Source organism: Ovis aries, chromosome 13 (genome assembly GCF_016772045.2).
Source record: "Ovis aries strain OAR_USU_Benz2616 breed Rambouillet chromosome 13, ARS-UI_Ramb_v3.0, whole genome shotgun sequence".
Taxonomy (NCBI): domain Eukaryota; kingdom Metazoa; phylum Chordata; class Mammalia; order Artiodactyla; family Bovidae; genus Ovis; species Ovis aries.
The window spans coordinates 61215475-61232826 of NC_056066.1; the positions used below are offsets into that span (position 1 = coordinate 61215475).

Below are 17352 nucleotides of genomic sequence, written 5' to 3' on the forward strand. Positions count from 1 at the left end.
ACAGTCCATGGGGTCACAAAGAGTTGGACATGACTGAAGTGGCTTACCACATACACACGCACTGTTGTGTCCTCCCATTTCTGACTTGTCTATTCACAGACATTCCAGATGAAGGACAAAATGTTTTAGAGCCAAGCCAGCCTGTTTTGTCTACTTCTTGCACTGGAGAGCTTGCTGTCTTCTGAGACAGTTCTTTCCTTCTAGAACAAGGCTCACAACTGCCTCCTAGCCCACCCCTCTCCCCGCAACCCCACCACCAGGTCTTAGCATCACCTTCTAGAACAATACATGGCATGGCCGCTCCCTTAACCCTTAGGTGGCCCTGCAGTGATGCACAGAAAATGATGTGACCTGTAGAAACTTCAGACTTTCCTGGTGGCTCAGACAGTAAAGAATCTGCCTGCAATGCAGGAGACCCAGGTTTGATCCGTGGGTCAGGAAGCTCTCCTGGAGAAGGAAACGGCAACCCATTCAGTATTCTTGCCTGGGAAATCCCATGGACAGAAGAGCCTGGCAGCTCATGGGGTAGAAACTTCTCATTTCTGTCTCAAAGCAAATTGTTCCAAAACATTATTTTTCAAGCTTATCACGCAGACAGTGCCTTTGATGTATAAAGAGAACATTCAAATAAATAATAAGGACCCATAGCCCAACAGAAAAATAGGCAAATTATTTTTTTCAGTTCACAGAAAAGATAATTGGTTCTGAAACTTGTGACACAATGTTCAACTTCACTCTAATAAGAAAAATGCAAATTAAAACTGCATTGAGAAGTCTTTTTGTTTTTTTTCAGTTACTAGATTGGCAGAGTTTGGAAAGTTTGACAACTTACAGTGTGGGTAGGTGTGAGGAAACAGGCAGGCACTCACACGTTTTGGGTGGGAGGGCGAGTTGGTATAAACCCTACTTAACAATATCTATCAATATTTTAAATGCACACACCCTTTGATGCAACAGTTTCACTGCCAGGAGTGTCTCCTGCATTCATACCCACAACATGGAAATGATGAATATACAAGGAAAATCACTGCAGCTTTGCTTCTAAGGACAAGAGATTGGAAATAAATCGAGTGTTCAGTGATAGAGAACTGATTAAATAAACTGGGGCTCGTGCAGACAACAGAATACCGTGCAGCCATAAATAAGAAGGGAGTAGCTCTCTGTATGGCTGTCCTTTAGTTGCTGTCATGTCTGACTCTTTTCGACCTCCTGGACTCCCTGCCAGGCTCCTCTGTCCATGGGCTTTCCCAGGCAAGAATACTGGAGTGGGTTGCCATTTCCTCCCATTTCCTTCCCAGCCCAGGGATCAAACTTGCATCTCCTGCATTGGCAGGCAGATTCTTTACCACTGAGCTACCAGGGAAGCCCAGCTCTCTGTGTACTGATGTGGAATTGTTTCCAGGATAAAGTAATTGGAAAAAAGAAAAGCAAGATGCAGAATAATGCACTTTGGATGGTGCTATCCTTCTCTTTAAAGAGGGCAGAGAATGTCTGTGTCTCCGCATGGAATACATAGTTCTGGAAGGATATACAAAACAGGTGATAGTTGTTGTCTCTGAGCTGGAGGAATGTACAGTTGTAAAATATGGAGGAAAAGAAACTCTCTTTTCGTGATGTATCTTAAATATTGTGCCATGAGTATGAATCACAGAAAAACAATTAAAAATGTGTTACTGCAGTATTTATCATACTCTACAACCCCATGTGTTTCCGTGTCTACCTGACCTCCCCATCTCCATCTCCAACACATGCACACACACACACAGATCTTGATCTTGTAAGGGGGATGGGAAGAACTGGTTGTGACTTATGCTCCCTCCTGGAGCCCAACACAGCATCCAACACAAAGCAAGTGCTCAGAGAATCTGAATCCATATTCACAATGACTTCCTTCTCCAAGAAGCCCCCACGTAGTCTCACCTCCTGGCATTCCTGCTCTTGTGTGGGCCACTCCCACATGGAATGGAGATGACCTGTGTGACCAGCGTGATGCATCACCTCCTCTCTCCAATTACTCGCTCTAGGGGAAGCCAGCCGCCATGTCATCCGCACACTCAGGCAACCAACCTTATGGGGGGGTCCACGTAGTGAGCTTCTGGGCCTCCTGCCAACAGTTGTATGAGTGAATCATCCTGGAAATGGCTCTTCAGCCCCAGTCAATCCTTCATTTGACTGTAAACCAGGTTTACCTTGCCTGTTTCAGAGAGACCCCAAGCCAGAGCCACTAAGCTAAGCTGCTTCCAGATTCCTGACCACAGAAACTGTGTGAGATAACTGTTTATAATGTTTTAAGCTATTAAATTTAGGGGCAATTTGTTACACAGCAATGTGTAAATAGTACAGTCAATAGTCTTTATTAAGCATCTAGTAAGGTAAGTAAAAGACGCTTACTCCTTGGAAGAAAAGTTATGACCAACCTAGACAGCATATTCAAAAGCAGAGACATTACTTTGCCAACTAAGGTCTGTCTAGTCAAGGCTATGGTTTTTCCTGTGGTCATGTATGGATGTGAGAGTTGGACTGTGAAGAAAGCTGAGTGCCAAAGGATTGATGCTTTTGAACTGTGGTGTTGGAGAAGACTCTTGAGAGTCCCTTGGACTGCAAGGAGATCCAACCAGTCCATTCTGAAGGAGATCAGCCCTGGGATTTCTTTGGAGGGAATGATGCTAAAGCTGAAACTCCAGTACTTTGGCCACCTCATGTGAAGAGTTGACTCATTGGAAAAGACTCTGATGCTAGGAGGGATTGGGGGCAGGAAGAGAAGGGGTCGACAGAGGATGAGATGGCTGGATGGCATCACTGACTCGATGGACGTGAGTCTGAGTGAAGTTGGTGATGGACAGGGAGGCCTGGCGTGCTGCGATTCATGGGGTCGCAAAGAGTCGGACATGACTGAGTGACTGAACTGAACTGAAGGTAAGTAAGTATGTCAGTTGTATCTGACTCTCTGCGACCCCTTGGACTGTAACCTGCCAGGCTCCTCTGTCCATGAAGTTCTCCAGGCAAGAATACTGGAGTGGATAGCATTCCCTTCTTCAGGGCATCTTCCCAGCCAGGGATCTAACCCAGGTCTCCTGCATTGCAGGCAGATTCTTTACCATCTGAGCTATACTGTGTATCCATTCTGTGGGGGAGTACAAGAAAAAAAGACATGATCCTGCCCTCAGGGGAGAAGGCCATGTCCACATTCATCCTTCAACAAACATTTATTGAGCACTTACTATATACCTGGCCCTGTGTGAGATGCTGATTCATAGAATGCTGGCAATTAAAACAGGACAAAGGGGAACTTTCAGGATTGATGGCAATGTCTATTTTAATGGGGTTGAATTTATATAAATGTACAATCCATTTGCAAAAATTCAGCAAATGAACACTTAATCTTATGCAGTTTGTTGTACATATATTTCACATCAAAAATTTGTAAACAAACATTGAACTAATTCACTCTGAAATACTTTTAAAGAGAAACTGATGCACAGCTAGATGAATAGACGTGATAAAGCAAGTAGAATGTTCATGGTAGATGCAGGTGGTGAGTATAGGGGTTTTGTTGTAAAAGTCTTTGAGTTTTGATGTATTTGGGGGAAGTTTTGCAATAAGAAACTTTACTGAAAGGACCCTCCATAACCATACATACCAATCCTCTCATTTATTATTATTTTAATTACACAAATAAAAACAAATACAGTCTAGTTTTAAAAGCAGAGGAAAGGTCACCACCTCTTTCTCTCTGGTCCCATGTTACACTCTTCTTCAGTGACTATCTCTGTTCTTGTCGGCTGTGTATATAGGTAGACACAAAACAATGTGTTTCCCGTTTGTTTTTGTTTTTTTTAAATGAATAATGCTCTCTATACTATTCTGAAAGCATATATTGGGCTCTCTCCATGATAATTCATACACAACGCCTCAGTTTTAAATTGCTGGGTAGGATGTGCCCTCTCATTCAAGATGTGAGTCTCAGAAAGGAGGTCTTTTTTAGGAATAATGAGTTAGGACTGCCAGGAGGCGAGCCTCCTCCCCGGGCTCCAGGCCTGGACTCACCTAGCCGGAGCTCGGCCACCGTGTGAAGACCAGGCTGAGCGCGGGTTGGCGGGCAGGTCCTGCTCTGCCCCGCCCATCTTCCCGCCCATCCCTCCGCCCTTTCGAAGGACTCCCCTGGGCTCTGGTGCACCCGGACCCAGGAGGAAGTCCGCGTAGCGCTTCCTCTTTTGTCGGCCTCCGGAGACACTGGGGGAAGGGAGTAGGGTTGTGAAACCGAACTGTCCCCTACCCCTCCTCCCCGGGGGAGATCCATCAGCTGGAGGTGGCCACGCAGCTGGGGGCAGAAAAACAACTCCGTGGACACCCCCTCCACCCCCGTCCCCGTTCCGCTCCGCCACACCCCTGAGCAGGAGGTCGGCTGCCGCTAGGGTATACCTGGGGTAGGTGGGCTTCCAAGACACCCATAGGGCAATCTCCCTGGTCACCCTCATGGAAAAGTCCCAGCTCCTTATCCGGTACTGCTGCTGCCATCTCCAGCCTCCAGATGTGCCTTCTCTTGCCTAGGGCTTCAGTTCAGTTCAGTTCCGTCGCTCAGTCGTGTCCTACTCTTTGCGACCCCATGAATCGCAGCACGCCAGGCCTCCCTGTCCATCACCAACTCCCGGAGTTCACTCAGACTCACGTCCATCGAGTCCGTGATGCCATCCAGCCATCTCATCCTCTGTCGACCCCTTCTCCTCCTGCCCCCAATCCCTATCAGCATCAGAGTCTTTTCCAATGAGTCAACTTTTCTCATGAAGTGGCCAAAGTATTGGAGTTCCATTCAGACACCAACAAAAAGAAGGTTTGTGTTTCCTCAAACAGGCCAGTCTTCAGTCTTTGAAAGGCTGTAGTTTCTGTCTGGAGGACCCTTTGCCGTGACCTTAAACCTCAAAGGATCACCTTCTCCAAGAAGTTCTCCGTGATGCACCGCAGGCAGAGCCAGTGTCCCTCCTACTTGGTTCTACAATGTCATGTGCCTCTCTACCACAGAATTTTCTACTTCTGTGTCTAAGTTGTTGGTCTAAGTTTCTGTCTCCCTAGCTGAATTGCTTGAGGGCCAAAACTATCTTGTAAATTTTTGTCCTGGCAGCTCCTGACTGCTTTCGGAGAGATTAAAGGACATGGGCCCTAACCTTGCTCAGGTGAATTAACAGAGAGAGCTGTAAAACAAGCTTGTAGAAGAGTACAGAGAGTATATTCATTTTTTAAAAATATAACATGGTTATTTTTTTTACCTATGTGTGCGTGCATGCTCAGTCACTCAGTGGTGGGTAACTCTTTATGACCCTGTGGACTGTAGCCTGCCAGGATCCTCTGTCCATGGAATTCTCCAGGCAAGAATACTGGAGTGCGTTGCCTTTTCCTCCTCCAGGGAATATTTCCCACCCAGGGATCGAATCCACATCACCTGCAGCTTCGGCATAGGCAGGCGGATTCTTTACCACTGTGCCACCTACCTATATTTGTATGTAAATATGTAAAGAAAAGCCTGGAAGCTACACAAAGTAAGCCCTTAATAAGTATTAATAGAATTAATGAATGGGTTTGGATCCTAGGCACTGCCATTCATTTCGTCATTCTATTTGTTTCCTTCATTCAGTTTCTCCATCTATAAAACAGTGTACATGAATAGTATCTGCATGGAACATGCCAAAAAAATGTAGAAAAGATAGACAACAAACAGGTTAACATAGATATGTATTAGAGTGCCTGGTGGTGACAAGTTCCCTGGAGAAAAATAAGCCAGGGCAGGGGCGGAGGTGGGCTTGGCGGGGGCAGCTAGAGAAGATGGAGACTGGAGGAGTTTTTTAAGAAGGACCTTCTAGGGGCTACTGTGAAGTTCTCATGGGCTAACCTTCTCAGTTTTTCATTTGCCTCTCTTGGAAAATGAGGGCAACAGTGACCTCCTGCCTGGGAGAGTGTAGCTGTGAAACGAACACTGGCTACTTGGCAGCTAAAAGGGGAAATATCTGGGCCCTGAAATAATCATTGTGGCTCTCTTCCCCATCCCCTATCCTGCTTTGAATGTAGAACAATCAGCAGTTCCCAAAGCATTTGAAATAAATAAAATGCAAATATTCCTGGAAATAGGAAAATATGTTTCTGAAAGAGCAGCCCTCTGTTCCTCTGTAAAGTGAAGGCTGCGTTGTTCTCCAAGACTGAGCCCTGTGTCATGTCCCACCATCAGCATCTCTCTCTCCCTGCTCTTCAGTCTCCAGGGCACACTCACCAAGTTTGTGTAGTTGTTACAAGCTTTTGGAGGCACACTGGAGGCTCAGAGACCTGGGTTTGAATTTGTTCTTGGCTGTGTGACCTTGGACAAGTGTCTTTACTCCTCTGAGCCATCCTCTTATAATCATCCCTGTTTCAAGGAGATTAAATGAGATGATGTAAGTGAGGGCACAGTAATGAACTTGACATGCAATGATTCAGTGACCTGGTGAGGTCAGCGCTCTTACCATTCCACTTCACAGATGAAGAAGCATGGACAGAGAGGAGTAGAGTAACTTGACCAACGTCACAGCTAGTGAGAAGCAGTCAGTCCAGCCTCAGTGCCTTTGCTTCCATCATTCTTGCCCTGCTGGCCCCAGTGTCAAGTGCACAGACAGAACCTTTTGGGACTCTTCATCCCCTAAAAATCCTACCTAGCTCAACTCTATCTTGTCCATGAAATCTCTGATATTTTAAATGACTTTACTTTTGAATAATTAATATTATTTTTTGAATAATTAACATATTCAGGTGGTTCAAAATTCGAGAGTACCAAGGGTATACTAGGACCAATAAGCCTCCGTCTCTCCTCTCTCATCCAGCTACATAGTTCCCTTCCCTGGAAGAAACCACAGGAGCTGTTTCTTATGTGTGCCCTTCCTGACTCAGTCCAGGCATGTGCTGGTACATTCCCATATCTTTGTTTTCTTGTTCTACACACATAGAAAAACATAATTGAAGCTGTTATGCACCTCGCTCCCCTCCACTTACACACTTGTTCCCTATTAGTACATAGAACTTTCTTCATTTTAAAAAAGTATTATTGAATTATAATCCACATAGTCATCCATTTAAATGTACAGTCGAGTAATATTTCATATGTTATCAGAGTTGTGCAGCCATTAAGACATTTTCGTTACCCACTCCCCCCCACAAAAAGCCCTGTACCCATTAGCAGTCAGTCCTTGCTTCTTTCCACTCCCACCCTAGACAATCACTAACCTACTTTCTATTTCTGTAAATTTGCCTATTTTGGATATTTCATAGAAATGGAATTATACAATGTGTGATATTTTGTGACCAACTTCTTTCATGTAACAAATATTCAAAGTTCATGTGGTACATATATCGATGCTTCATACCATTTTGTTTTCAAATAATAGTCCATTGAATGGATATAGCACATTTTATTTATCCACTGATGGACATCAGAGTTGTTTCCACTTTGGGGCTATTATGAATAATGCTGCTATGAAAATTTCATTTACAAATTTTGATGTAGATACATTTCAATACTGTTTGGTAGACACCCTGGAAGTGGGATCACCTGGAAGTGGGTTCCATGGTAAATCCATGTTAACTTTTTAAGGATCTGCCACACCACTTTCCAAAGGGGCTGCACGGTTTTACATTTCCACCATGATATGTGAAGGTTCTAATTTCTTCGTGGTCTTATCAACTGTTGCTATTATGTGTTTATTCTTATTAGCCATTCTAATGGATGTGAAATGGCATCTCATTGTGGTTTAATTTGTAGTTCCCTAATGGCTAAGTGTTTTTATGTGCTTATTAGCTACTTGTATAGCTTCTTTGGAGAAATACCTATTTAGATCTTTTGCCCACTTTTCAAGTATGTTGTCTTTTTATTATTGAATTATGTTGCTTAAATATTTAGGCTACCAGTACCTTATCAGATGTATGACTTGCAAATATTTTCTCCCTTTCTGTGTGCTGTCTTTTCATCTTCTTGATTGTATCATTTGCAATACAAGTTTTTACTTTTGATGAAGTCCAATTTATCTATTTTTTCTTTTATCTCTTATGCCACATCTAAGATTGCTTTGCCTAACCTAAGGTTGTGAAGATTTAATTCTAAGAGTTTTATAGTTTTGGGTCATACACTTAGTTCTATGATCCATTTTGAACTAAATTTTGTGGGTGGTGTGAGATAGGGGTTCAACTTATTTTGCATGGGGATATCCAATTGTTCCAAAACCGTTTGTTGAAAAGACTATTCTTTCTTCCCATTGAATTGTCTCAGCACCCTCGTTGAAAATCAATTGGCAGTCAATGTGAGGATTTACTTTTGGACTCTTAATTCTGTTCCATTGATCTATAGTTCTACATTTATGCCAGTAACCACACTATCTTGATTACTGTAGTTAAGTTTTCAATTAAAAAGAGTGAGTCCTTCAGTGTTTACTTTTTCAAGATTGTTTTGGCTGTTCTGGGTTCCTTGCATTTCTATGCAAATTTTAGGGTGAACTTGTCTATTTTTATTGTTTAAAAAAGATACCTGGGGTTTTGATAGGGATTTGGTTGACCATTTTGGGGAGTGTCATCATCTTAATATTAAGTCTTCTAGTCCGCAAAGGGGATGTCTTTTCCATCCCATGAGATGACTTTATTTAGGTCTTCTTAAGCTTCTTTCAAAAATGTTTCTTGGTTTTCCAAGTATCTTGCACTTCTTTTGTTAAATTGATTCCCAAGTATTTTATTCTTTTCATTAATATTGTAAGTGAAATTGTTTTCTTAGCTTTATTTTCAGTTTGTTGATTGCGAGTGTGTAGAAAGACAATTAGTTTTTAAACATCATTATTCCTTTGACAACTGCTGGGCACTCCATTATTGTATTATTTTTTCCCAATCCTCAAATGACAGGCATTTAGCTTATTTCCAATTCTTTCCTGGTAAAAAGTGGTGCTGCAATGACTTTTCCTGTGCATATCCATGAAGTTTAAGGCATCTGAAAATGATTGAGAAAAGACCTACAACTGTTGATTGCCACTACCCTGGCCCGTGCCACCATCATCTCGCCTTTGGAGCATAGCCTCAGCCTGCTGATTGGCTTCCCTGCTTCCCCTTGGTCCCTCTAATTCATTCTCCTCCAAGCAGCCAGAGAGATCCCATTAAAATACAAGCCAGTTGTGGCTTATTCCTCTGCTCAGTTCAGTTCAGTTCAGTCGCTCAGTCGTGTCCAACTCTTTGCGACCCCACGAATCGCAGCACGCCAGGCCTCCCTGTCCATCACCAACTCCCAGAGTTCACTCAAACTCACATCCATCGAGTCAGTGATGCCATCCAGCCATCTCATCCGCTGTCGACCCCTTTCTCCTCCTGCCCCCAATCCCTCCCAGCATCAGAGTCTTTTCCAATGAGTCAACTCTTCACATGAGGTGGCCAAAGTACTGGAGTTTCAGCTTTAGCATCATTCCCTCCAAAGAAATCCCAGGGCTGATCTCCTTCAGAATGGACTGGTTGGATCTCCTTGCAGTCCAAGGGACTCTCAAGAGTCTTCTCCAACACCACAGTTCAAAAGCATCAATCCTTTGGCACTCAGCCTTCTTCACAGTCCAACTCTCACATCCATACATGACCACAGGAAAAGCCATAGCCTTGACTAGACGGACCTTAGTTGGCAAAGTAATGTCTCTGCTTTTGAATATGCTATCTAGGTTGGTCATAACTTTTCTTCCAAGGAGTAAGCGTCTTTTAATTTAATGGCTGCAGTCACCATCTGCAGTGATTTTGGAGCCCCAAAAAATAAAGTCTGACACTGTTTCCACTGTTTCCCCATCTATTTCCCATGAAGTCAGAACCCTCCAATTGCTCCCAACCTGTGTCAATTAAAGTTTAATATCAGGATATTCATGGCCTTACAGTCTGACCTCACACCCTCTCCAACATCCTCTCCATCATTCTCTTCTGTGGCCATTCTATTCCAGCTACACTGACTTCCTTGTGTTCCTTAAACACATCAAGTGAAGTCACACCTCAGGACGTTAGCTGTTACCATTCCTTCTGCCTGGAACACATTTCCCCAGACTATTCCGTTACTCACTCCCCCAATTCAGCAGGTATCTGCATACATGCTCCCTCTTCAGAGAGGGCTTCCCTGCCACTCCGTCTTAGGTCACACCATCACTCCTTCCCCACCCCTGCCACCTTGCCGCTTGCTTTGCTTTATTTTTCTTATAATCCTTACCATCCTCAGACATAAGATATCAGTTGACTCTCACAATGATTCACTGATGTAAATACTATTATTATTCCCACTTGACAGATGAGGAGATGGGCTCCAAGAGGTAACTCAGTATGTGCAAGATCACTGAGCTGATAAATGGCAGTGTCGGGGTTTGAACTCTAGTCTGACTCCAAAGATGCAGTATTTAGCACCATTTCGTGTGGTCAGCTATATTCCCTATGACAATGAATGAATGAATGCCTGAGTAGACAAAATGTTTGCTATCCCAAATACTAGTAAGGCAGTGTTTGGGGGTAAAATTTGTAATTGTATCAATGTTCTTTCATGCTAATATGACTTAGAGGGGAAATATTTTTTTAATCACAAAGAACAACAATACAAAATTGACAAGGACATGGTAAAACTGGAAACCATGGTGATTCCCATCACTGGTGGGAATGCAAGGTGGTATAATTACCTTGAAAACCACTTTAGGTTTATATTATAAAGTTACCGACCCAGGGATCAAATCCCGGGCTCCTGCATTCCAGGTGGATTCTTTACTGTCTGAGCCACCTAGTGGGAAGCTTAGTTAAACATGTACTTACTATATGATCCAGCAATTCCAGTCCAAACCATTTAACCAAGAGACATGAATATGTATCCATGCCAAGACTTGTACATGAATGTTCACAGCAGCTTTATTCATGTAACAAAAACAACCCAAATATTCACCAGCAAGTAAATGAATGAACAAATAGTGATACTTTGTACTATGGAATACTACTCAGCACAGTAAAAGGAAAACATACTCGAATATGAAAAAACGTGGAAACTCTTAAAAGCAATATGTGAGTAAAATGAAGGCCCATTTTACTCACAAAAAGAAACATATTGTATGATTGCATTTATGTGAAATTCTAGAAAAGACAAAGTTAGTCTATAGTGACAACAAGCCAAACAATTTTTACCTTTGGAAATGAGTGGGGAAGTTGAATGTATCAGGGTATAAAGGAACTTCTTGGAGTGATAAAAAAAAACTTTCTATCTTGATTAGTGTGGTAGTTACATGGATGTCTACAGTTGCCAAAACTCATCAAGCTGAGTATTTTAAATGGCGCATTTTATTTATATTATGCTGCAGTAAAGTTGATAGGGGCTTTGGGAACACATACACGATTTTCATTGCAGCATTACTTTAATAGCAAAAAAAGAAATTGGAGAAATTGGCTATTAAAAGGAGAATGTTTCTGCTATCATTGGTCCTTTGCCATCAGAATGGCAAACTCAGAAGATGTAGCTGATGCTGGCAACGACACTCTAACATCCCCAGAACCTGCATCTGTCTTCTTAGAGGCTCTCTCTGGTGACTAGAGCATGCATGGGGCAGGCCAGAAATGTTGGAGCATTAATGTCCAGCCCCACCCGGAGCAGCCATGGGGTTGCAAAGTGTCAGACACTATATAGTGACTAAATAGAGCAGGAGCAGCCCTCATCCAATGTCTGACAGGAGCTGGTGTATAAATGCCCAGACTACCTCATGTCTCAGGTGGGATAACTCTGTGGGTTCACTCCCCAGGAATGATTGAGCTCCAGGAGCCCCCAGTTGGAGCTTGCTTGGTACTGCTTTCTTGAGTGGCTTTCTTCCCTTCTCATTCACCCACTCCTTCACCTGTGTTTTCTGCATCTTCTAAGTAACCAACTTTCACTTTAATCTGTGTCTAGGGTCTACTCCTGTGGGACTCAAATCAAGACCAGCAGACAATACCTAAGGTACAGTCAAGATATGGGGAAATGGTGGAGAAGAATCCAAGCAGCAGTCATTTGGTAAGTTTCTGTCATTCTTGGCAAAGCCAAGTCTTAATAAAATGCTCACATAGGTTCATAAGGGGACTCATATCAGGATGTTTACAGTGGCACTGTTTATGGTAGGGTGAAGCCGTGTGCCATCTGGGTGTCTGTGACTAGAGGAAAGGATAAATAGACTATGGGGAATATAGACAATGACCTTCAGTAACATGGCTAGATATGAATAGTATCTAGTGATGGAGTGGGGAAAAAAGAGTTAAAAATTTAGGTACTATCCAAGAAAATTAAACACACAATTAAAACAATATCTGCCTTTTAAAAGGCCATACATGTATTTAAGTACATAAACCAAACACATAAGAGCAGGGTCATTATCTTTCTTATTCATGGTTCTGTCCCCCTCCATCACCATCTGCCATCCCCCCCACCCCCCACCACAGGGGACCTTTGGTCATGTCCGGAAACATTTTTGGCTATCACAACTGAGGAATGGGGCTGCTACTGGCGTCGAGTGGATGACATCTGGGAATTCTGTTCAACCTCCTGCTATGCACAGAACAGCTCCCCACAACAAAGAATTTCAGGACCTAAATGTCAATAGTGGGGCTGCCCAAGTGGCTCCATGGTAAAAAAAATCCATCTGCAGGTTCCACCCCTGGGTGGGGAAGATCTCCTGGAGGAGGAAATGGCAACCCACCCCAGGATTCTTGCCTGGATAATCCCATGGACAGAGGAGTCTGGCAGGCTTACAGTCTATGGGATCACAAAGAGTCGAACAAGAATGAGCAACTGAGCAGGCACGCAAATGTCAATCAATAGTGTAGTGCTGAGGTTGAAAAGTCCTATGTAGCTCAGCCCCAGCATAGTGAATGAACGAGTGAATGAGAGACGGTGGGGGCCTGAACTGACTGGTCGTGGGTGGGACTACAGAGACGCTGTAGTGTTTCTATACATTTTTGGAGGTGTGTTCAGCAGGATTTAGGGTGACAGTCCACTTCCAGGAGGAGATGGGCTCTGCCCTTGTCTGGCCTTGCGCACCTCTCGTTCATCTGCAGCCTCAAACTGTACCCTCCAGCACCACTTACTGCCCCCTCAATTTTCAAGCTCCTCTGAGCTATCGGGAAACTGGCCAGGAGTGAGTCAGGCTGGTTCCTGCGGGCAAAAACTTTGCATGGAGTTTGAATGGCCAGGGCCTGAGGAATGGAAACCGCAGACCACAGAAGAGCTGGGAAGGCTTGGGACACAGCATTGGGGAGGGGACTGGGCTAGAAGGAGGCGATTGGAATGGTGGGGAAATGAATTGGAATGCTTGGGGGAGGGGGGGGTACAGTCCTGTGAGAATGAGGAAGGTAGGGTTAGGATCCTCCCAAACCGGTTTAGAATCCTTTGATATGTGGGATCAGAAACCTGGAAAGCAGGGGTTGAATCTTGGAATGGGCTGGATTAGAATCCTGAGGGGAGAGGAGGATTAAAATCCTATGTGAACAGGTTGGGATTACCCAGGAGCGAGATTAGAATAGAATCCCTAGGATTAGGGTAACAAATCTTGAGGGCTGGGTTAGAATCTTTTTATGAAAGAGACTAGGATCCTTCACTTGCCGGATTAAAATCCTTGGGGCAGAATTAGAAACCTCTGGTAGACGAGGTTAAAATTCCTTCATAGGTGAGATTCAAAATCCTTTGCGGCAGAATTAAGATCTCAGGAGGAGAAGATGGGGTGCTGGGGTTCTCGAGAGGGTGGGGTTTAGAATCATTTGGGACAGGGTTAGGGCACTGGAAGGCAGGATTAGAATACATTGGAGGAGGTGTTAGTTTATTTGGGGATTAGGACCTTGGAAGCACCGGTTAAAATTCTTGAGGGCGGGGTTATTGCCCTTCGGGGATGAGGTAAGGATTCTTGGAGGCAGGGTTAGAAGCCTTGGATGGGCGGTGTTTAAAAAAATCCTTAAGGCAGCGGGATTAGGATCTTGAGAGGTGGGGACAGAGATTGGAGTCCCTGGGGTGGGGTCAGAATCTTCGGGGCGGGTTTAGGACACTTGGGGGCGGGGTTAGCATCGCCCCGGGCGCGGCTAAGGCGCCCAGATGGTCTGTGGGGCGCCACCGAGTCCCTGGTTCCGGCCGGGACGCACCGCCGAGGCGTAGGGGCGAGTGGAAGGGGACAGTTCAGCGCCAGAGGGCCCCTCCCCCAAAGACGCACGGCACAGAAGAGCCCCAGCCTCTTCTTGAAAGTCAATTCATCTTCCCCTAGCTCTCAAGCGCCCCGGGACCCCGGGGACTGCCGAGCTGGGGGGGCGCTCGAGCTGCGAGGATCCGGGCTGCCCGCCGGAGGAGGAGCGGGCGCCCAGGTGAGTGCCTCGGACTCGGGGGTCAGGGGACACCGGCCCACGAACTTGGCCTGACGGTCGGGTCTTCGGGCTGCTGAGGGCACCCAGGGTGGTGAGTTGCGTAGGCTGGGGCGCAGCGGAAAGGAACCGTCGGCGGAGCGGCGGACAGGCGGCGGGATGCGGGGACCGACCCGCGGGGGAGGATGTCCAAATGAACAGCCGAATGGCCCGGCTGCAAACCTGGGAACGCAGGAGGGTGACTTTCTGCCTGAGCCGCCACTTCCCTAGGCCGTCCAGGTTCCTCTTCAGCAAGAGACAAAAAAAAGGGCTTCAAGGAGCCTGTGAGGGGAAAAGCCCTTACTGTTCCTGCTGGGGCTGGGTGACGGTCACGGTCACGGTCACGGCGGCTTGGCAGCCATGGTGGGGAAGGGGACAGCTGGCCGTCGACGTGACAGCGCGAGCCACACCCAGGCAGGGCTGCAGCTGGGTCGGTTCGCTAGCTGAGCTCCCTCCTCCTCCCAGCTGCGCGCTGATCCCCAGGCGGTCTAGGTCGGACCCTGAAACTTCCTGGACAGACCACAGGAGGATGCCTGGCCCCTCATTTTCCTCCTGTGAGACTTTGGACAAGTCACTCACTCTCCCTCTTTAAATTCCAATTTCCTCATCTGTCAAAGAGGGCTATTAGGTCTGTCTTCCAAGACTGCGATGAGATAGAGTATATTAGAGGTCATGTAAGTGAGTTTGGGCCTCCCAGGTGGCGCTAGTGGTAAAGAACTGCCTGCCACTGCAGGAGACATGAGACCTGGGTTTGCTCCCTGGATCAGGAAGATCCCTGGAGGAGGGTGGAGGAGGGCATGGCAACCTACTCCAGTATTTCTGCCTGGAGAATCACATGGACAGAGGAGCCTGGCAGGCTGCAGTCCACTGGGTCGCACAGAGCCGGACACGACTGAAGCAACTGAGAGTGCACTCAAGTGACAGTTTAGTGCAGTGGCTAAGCAAGGGGTTTTGGGTGGGCAACCTGCCTGTTGGACCTTGAGCAGAGGATATGGCCATTCTGTGCCTCCGTTTCCACAGCTGTAGAATGGGGATATTTGAAATAATGGCTACCTCAGAGGATCTTTTTAAAAATGCATTTATTTATTTATTTGACCGCACTGGGTCTTAGTTGCAGCATGTGGGATCTAGTTCCCTGACCAAGGATCAAACCCATGCCCCGTGCATCGGGAGCTCAGAGTCTTAGCCATTGGACCACCAGGGAAGTCCCCATAGGGTTGTTTTGAAGATTAGATTGAGTTACTGACAGGTCTAACTGCTTATTGCCTAACAGGTCTAACTGCTTAATATCCATTAACAACAGTCATAGCTATTACACGGAGAAGGCAATGGCACCCCACTCCAGTACTTTTGCCTGGAAAATGCCATGGATGGAGGAGCCTGGAAGTCTGCAGTCCATGGGGTCGCTGAGGGTCAGACACGACTGAGTGACTTCACTTTCACTATAGCTATTACAGTCTAGCCTGGTGGTTCTCAAACTTAAACAGGACATAAGAATCACCTGGAAAGCTTGTTGAAACACAGATTTTTGGGGTCTTGACCCCAGAGTTTGTGATTCAATAGGTCTGGCACAGGACCTAAAGTATTTTTATTCCCGGATGATGCTGGTTCAAGGCCCACACTTTGAGAACCACTTTGGCCAGCACAGAGAAAGGCCTCAAAAGATATCAGTTCTCATCACTGCTTTCTCTGCACTATCCTTTTTTTTTTTGGGGGGGGGGGTGTTAAATACAGAAAAGTGAAGAGAGCAATATACTAAATATCCCAGGAATCCACCACCCAGAATTAACAAATGTTCGCATTTTGTCACGTTTGTTTCAGTTTTTTTGAAAAATAAAATTACTAAAAGTAACAGATAACATTGAAGCCTCCCCACCCGGTATCCATCTTAGTTCTGTTTCTCTCCCTCCCCAGAGACAATCTCTGTCATGAATTATAGCTCTTCCTGTCTGTGCCTTTAAAAATGTGTTACATATATATGTGGGTGCATAAACAATACATAAAATTGTCTTTCGTGTTTTAAAGATCTACATAAATGCTGTCTAACTGTGAGATTCTGCGGCAGTTTCATTTTCCCTGCCTTGTTATCATTAAGTTGTCAGAATCTAGCCAGAATAAGATACAGAGCTCTAGTTTATTCCTTCTAAGTGGAGGATTCCAGGAGGGTACCATCCTGCCCTACTTCTCATTCCCCCCGATGTTGAACAGTCAGGTTGATCCAGGGCTTCAGGACAACAAACAACACTGCTGGGGCCAGCCTGGATGTGTGGTCTTGGGCTCACATACAGGTGTTTCTAGGGGGAAACACCGAGAGGCTGAGTGGCTCTCCCAAGGGGCAGCTTTTGTGTATGAGGAGGACCGAGGCGTGGAAATGTCACCCAGGGGGTCTGGGGCAGAGAAGAGAGAAGAAAGGATTGGCTCTGCTGACCTTCCAGCTCCCTCTAGATCCAGGGCCACAGACACCTGTTCTCAGCTGCAGGAGGGCAAAGATTCTCTCCTCCGCCCTCTTCACTATGCCTGACACTTAGTATATGCTCCTGCAATAGGAGCATGCATCTTTTTTTGTTTTGCTTTTCAGTTTTTTTGGTTTTCTTTTTGCCTCCCCTCACAGCTTGAGAAATCTTGGTCCCCCAACCCAGGTATTGAACCTGGGCCCTCAACAGTGAAAGCACGGAGTCCTAACCAACGGATAGCCACAAAATTCCCAGAAGCATGAATCTTTTAAAAAAAATGTTTGGGTAGCAAATGTTTTAGTTTATTTTTATAGCCTTCTTTTTTGTGCACGTTTTATTTAACATAATTAGTAAAATGCTGCATATACAATTTTTATCCCACTTATTTGCTTAGTATTACATTGCAAGCATTTTTCCATGTCATTAAAACATCCTCAAATTTTTAATGACTGAGTAATAGTCCACTGTTTGGAGGGACTATAATTTGTTTTAACCATCCTAGCAA

The 17352-nt window shown here is 45.2% G+C and overlaps 1 protein-coding gene across 1 annotated transcript in view; it reads left to right on the forward strand.

The window, feature by feature from the left end:
* The first annotated feature begins 14109 nt into the window (after nt 1–14109).
* HCK (HCK proto-oncogene, Src family tyrosine kinase) overlaps nt 14110–17352 on the forward strand; it is a 45455-nt gene continuing 42212 nt past the window's right edge. Inside the window, exon 1 of the mRNA XM_012189025.3 lies at nt 14110–14358. The gene's annotated coding sequence lies outside the window, so the exon portion shown is untranslated. The remainder of the gene's footprint in view (nt 14359–17352) is intronic.